Below are 6,000 nucleotides of genomic sequence, written 5' to 3' on the forward strand. Positions count from 1 at the left end.
ACATTCTCTCTGTCTCGGTGCTTCAACTCTCTCTGAATTTCCCAATATGTGAAAGGTTTGGATACTTCCTCCTTCAATGGCCAGCAGGGAGCAACTGACAAGCCTGAACACAACCTGAAAAAAATTTCCCTACTGTTCAAAAATTATAGATCTATGATAAATTCTGAGTCATAACATCAATCATTTTCCTGGGCTGCAGCTCTCTGAAGATCTGACTGTTTAACTGAACTAATTCTCAGGGAGACACGCTCTATGCCCCAGTCTTTGAAAGTCTGGGTTCAGATTGATAACTGTCCTTCTTCCTGTGGAAAGAAAAATGCTCAGCACTGAAGGTAACCCATATGAGTCTCTTGCTTGCTAAATTAAAAAGCCTGCCTGATAGACTTGAGAACTAAATTCAGTGTATCTATTTTTAATTTTTTTCTCAGTTTATAAGTGTAATTCAGGTTTATTACAGAAAATTTAGAAAAATGAGTTAGCAAAAAAATTAATAAATAAATAAAAGTCAATAAAAACTACCTGTAATTCACCACAGATATTTAATTTTTTGCATATAGCCTTCCAGACATTTAAAAGAAATCTGTTTAAATGAAAATAGGATTATACTATTTGGTAATCCTTTTTCTTTTGTAGAATGATTAATGTCTGCCTTGGATTTGAACATCAGAATGGAAAGTGAGAATTCTTAAATTTTCTCCACAGTAAATAGATTTTTTCCTAAAGTCAAGTGAGAACAAACCAAGAATAAATGCAGTAGCTTATAGCCTAAGTTGTGTGCTTGTCACACTACTTCTTTTCCTTGTTTTTCTAGTCTGGGTAAACAAAAGGAAAGATGAAGGGACAGAAAAGAAAGGAACCTATGTCTGATCAGGTCATTGTGCTGTCTCCCTCTACATTGGGGCTTGAGCTATTTATTTTTAATAAGGAAGGAGCCTCCTCTAGGTAACATGACAGGTCTTATGTAGCTACAGGTTCTTGGGCAGGCAACGGTTAATTGTGACATAATTCTGCCATGAGAAGTGGCCCATAAGTTTGCCTCCCATTGGAGTGCCCTATTTTGACTTGCAAACACTCAAGTGGGCGTGGCCATAGCATGGGAAATGATGACCAGAAGCCCCAACCATTCTGTATGTATGTTCATGCTGTCTTTTCTCTATGTTGGAATCAAAGACCGACAGGCATTTTTAAGTAAGCATTTGAGTTATTTTAGTTAATGTTCTTCTCTGCTATCATCTTGAAACCAAGCAGTACCCTATGGGACTCCTGGGCATGGAAGCCTTTCTGTTTCCCTCGTTTCTTATTTATAGGAAATAGGCTTCAGCCTCCATCACCTTCCCTGAGTTCCAAAGGGCAGGTTCAAACAATTGTTAATCAGGGAAGGGAGGGGATGCAGAGACAAGGGAGGAGCAGTCAAGAAACAATAATGCAGCCTTGGGACAGGATCCTGGTTCCGCCTCAAGGGATACACATAAAAATATCTTTGAGCTCTTCTGCAGAACTAAAACCCCCAACAAATGGAAAATATTAACTACTTGATGAAGCATTCTTCATTCCAGAGAGAAGGTCACAGTTTGATAACCTCAAGAACCACAGAAGAGGATTTTGAGAAGATGGCAGAAGAGTAAGACGCGGAGATCACCTTCCTCCCCACAGATACATCAGAAATACATCTACATGTGGGACAACCCCTACAGAACACCTACTGAACACTGGCAGAAGACCTCAGACCTCCCAAAAGGCAAGAAACTCCCCACGTACCTGGGTAGGGCAAAAGAAAAAAGAAAAAACAGAGACAAAAGAATAGGGATGGGACCTGCACCAGTGGGAGGGAGCCGTGAAGGAGGAAAGGTTTCCACACACTAGGAAGCCCCTTCGCGGGTGGAGACTGCGGGTGGCGGAGGGGGGAAGCTTCGGAGCCACGGAGGAGAGCACAGCAACAGGGGTGCGGAGGGCAAAGCGGAGAGATTCCCACACAGAGGATCGGTGCCGACCAGCACTCACCAGCCCGAGAGGCTTGTCTGCTCACCTGCCGGGGCGGGCGGAGGCTGGGACCTGAGGCTCGGGCTTCGGTCAGATCCCAGGGAGAGGACTGGGGTTGGCGGCGTGAACACAGCCTGAAGGGGGCTAGTGCGCCACAGCTAGCTTGAAGGGAGTTCGGGTAAAAGCCTGGAAGTGCCTAAGAGGCAAGAGACCATTGTTCTGGGATGCGCGAGGAGAGGGGATTCAGAGCACCGCCTAAACCAGCTCCAGAGACGGGTGCGAGCCGCAGCTATCAGCGCGGACCCCAGAGACGGGCATGAGACCCTAAGGCTGCTGCTGCCGCCACCAAGAAGCCTGTGTGCGAGCACAGGTCACTCTCCACACCTCCCCTCCTGGGAGCCTGTGCAGCCCGCTACTGCCAGGGTCCCGTGATCCAGGGACAACTTCCCCGGGAGAACACACAGCATGCCTCAGGCTGCTGCAACGTCAGGCCGGCCTCTGCCGCTGCAGGCTCACCCCGCATCCGTACACCTCCCTCCCCCCAGCCTGAGTGAGCCAGAGCCCCGAATCAGCTGCTACTTTAACCCTGTCCTATGTGAGCGAAGAACAGACGCCCTCAGGTGACCTACACGCAGAGGCCGGTCCAAGTCCAAAGCTGAACCCTGGGAGCTGTGCGAACAAAGAAGAGAAAGGGAAATTTCTCCCAGCAGCCTCAGAAGCAGCGGATTAAAGCTCCACAATCAACTTGATGTACCCTGCATCTGTGGAATACCTGAATAGACAATGAATCATCCCAAATTGAGGAGGTGGACTTTGGGAGCAAGATATATTATTTTTTCCACTTTTCCTCTTTTTGTGAATGTGTATGTGTATGCTTCTGTGTGAGATTTTGTCTGTATAGCTTTGCTTTTGCCATTTGTCCTAGGGATCTGTCCGTCCGTTTTTCTTTTCCTTTTTTACTTAAAAAAATTTTTTTTCTTAATAATTATTTTTTATTTTTTATTTTAATAACTTTATTTTATTTTATCCTACTTTATTTTATTTTATCCTCTTTCTTTCTTTCTTTCTTTCTTGCTATTTTTTCTCCCTTTTATTCTGAGCCGTGTGGAGGACAGGTTCTTGGTGCTCCAGGCAGGCATCAGGGCTGTGCCTCTGAGGTGGGAGAGCCAACTTCAGGACACTGGTCCACAAGAGACTTCCCAGATCCACGTAATATCAAATGGCGAAAAATCTCCCAGAGATCTCCATCTCAACACCAAGACCCAGCTTCACTCAACGACCAGCAAGCTACAATGCTGGACACCCTATGCCAAACAACTAGCAAGACAGGAACACAGCACCATCCATTAGCAGAGAGGCTGCATAAAGTCATAATAAGGCCACAGACACCCCAAAACACACCACCAGACGTGGACCTGCCCACCAGAAAGACAAGATCCAGCCTCATCCACCAGAACACAGGCACTAGTTCCCTCCACCAGGAAACCTACACAACCCACTGAACCAACCTTAGCCACTGGGGACAGACACCAAAAACAACGGGAATTACGAACCTGCAGCCTGCGAAAAGGAGACCCCAAACACCGTAAGATAAGCAAAATGAAAAGACAGAAAAACACACAGCAGATGAAGGAGCAAGGTAAAAACCCACCAGACCTAACAAATGAAGAGGAAATAAGCAGTCTACCTGAAAAAAAATTCAGAATAATGATAGTAAAGATGATCCAAAATCTTGGAAATAGAATAGAGAAAATGCAAGAAACATTTAACAAGGACTTAGAAGAACTAAAGAGGAAACAAGCAATGATGAACAACACAATAAATGAAATTAAAAATACTCTAGAAGGGATCAATAGCAGAATAACTGAGGCAGAAGAACGGATAAGTGACCTGGAAGATAAAATAGTGGAAATAACTACTGCAGAGCAGAATAAAGAAAAAAGAATGAAAAGAACTGAGGACAGTCTCAGAGACCTCTGGGACAACATTAAACACACCAACATTCGAATTATAGGGGTCCCAGAAGAAGAAGAGAAAAAGAAAGGGACTGAGAAAATATTTGAAGAGTTTACAGTTGAAAACTTCCCTAATATGGAAAAGGAAATAGTTAATCAAGTCCAGGAAGCACAGAGAGTCCCATACAGGATAAATCCAAGGAGAAACATGTTAAGACACATATTAATCAAACTATCAAAAATTAAATACAAAGAAAACATATTAAAAACAGCAAGGGAAAAACAACAAATAACACACAAGGGAATCCCCATAAGGTTAACAGCTGATCTTTCAGCAGAAACTCTGCAAGCCAGAAGGGAGTGGCAGGACATATTTAAAGTGATGAAGGAGAAAAACCTACAACCAAGATTACTCTACCCAGCAAGGATCTCATTCAGATTTGATGGAGAAATTAAAACTTTTACAGACAAGCAAAAGCTGAGAGAGTTCAACACCACCAAACCAGCTTTACAACAAATGCTAAAGAAACTTTTCTAGGCAGGAAACACAAGAGAAGGAAAAGACTTACAATAACAAACCCAAAACAATTAAGAAAATGGGAATAGGAACATACATATCGATAATTACCTTAAATGTAAATGGATTAAATGCTCCCACCAAAAGACACAGACTGGCTGAATGGATACAAAAACAAGACCCGTATATATGCTGTCTACAAGACACCCACTTCAGACCTAGGGACACATACAGATTGAAAGTAAGGGGATGGAAAAAGATAGTCCATGCAAATGGAAATCAGAAGAAAGCTGGAGTAGCAATTCTCATATCAGACAAAATAGACTTTAAAATAAAGACTATTACAAGAGACAAAGAAGGACACTATATAATGATCAAGGGATCGATCCAAGAAGAAGGTATAACAATTGTAAATATTTATGCACCCAACATAGGAGCACCTCAATACATAAGGTAAATACTAACAGCCATAAAAGGGGAAATCAACAGTAACACAATCATAGTAGGGGATTTTAACACCCCACTTTCACCAATGGACAGATCATCCAAAATGAAAATAAGTAAGGAAACACAAGCTTTACATGATACATTAAACAAGATGGACTTAATTGATATTTATAGGACATTCCACCCCAAAACAACAGAATACACATTTTTCTCAAGTGCTCATGGAACATTCTCCAGGATAGATCATATCTTGGGTCACAAATCTAGCCTTGATAAATTTAAGAAAATTGAAATTGTATCAAGTATCTTTTCCGACCACAACGCTATGAGACTAGATATCAATTACAGGAAAGGATCTGTAAAAAATACAAACACATGGAGGCTAAACAATACACTACTTAATAACGAAGTGATCACTGAAGAAATCAAAGAGGAAATCAAAAAATAGCTAGAAACAAATGACAATGGAGACACGACGACCCAAAACCTAGGGGATGCAGCAAAAGCAGTTCTAAGAGGGAAGTTTATAGCAATACAATCCTACCTTAAGAAACAGGAAACACCTCAAATAAACAACCTAACCTTGCACCTAAAGCAATTAGAGAAAGAAGAACAAAAAAACCCCAAAGTTAGCAGAAGGAAAGAAATCATAAAGATCAGATCAGAAATAAATGAAAAAGAAATGAAGGAAACGGTAGCAAAGATCAATAAAACTAAAAGCTGGTTCTTTGAGAAGATAAACAAAATTGATAAACCATTAGCCAGACTCATCAAGAAAAAAAGGGAGAAGACTCAAATCAATAGAATTAGAAATGAAAAAGTAACAACTGACACTGCAGAAATACAAAGGATTGTGAGAGATTACTACAAGCAACTCTATGCCAATAAAATGGACAACCTGGAAGAAATGGACAAATTCTTAGAAATGCACAACCTGCCAAGACTGAACCACGAAGAAGTAGAAAATATGAACAGACCAATCACAAGCACTGAAATTGAAACTGTGATTAAATATCTTCCAACACACAAAAGCCCAGGACCAGATGGCTTCACAGGTGAATTCTATCAAACATTTAGAGAAGAGCTAACACCTATCCTTCT

This window comes from Eubalaena glacialis, chromosome 6, assembly GCF_028564815.1.
Source record: "Eubalaena glacialis isolate mEubGla1 chromosome 6, mEubGla1.1.hap2.+ XY, whole genome shotgun sequence".
NCBI lineage: Eukaryota > Metazoa > Chordata > Mammalia > Artiodactyla > Balaenidae > Eubalaena > Eubalaena glacialis.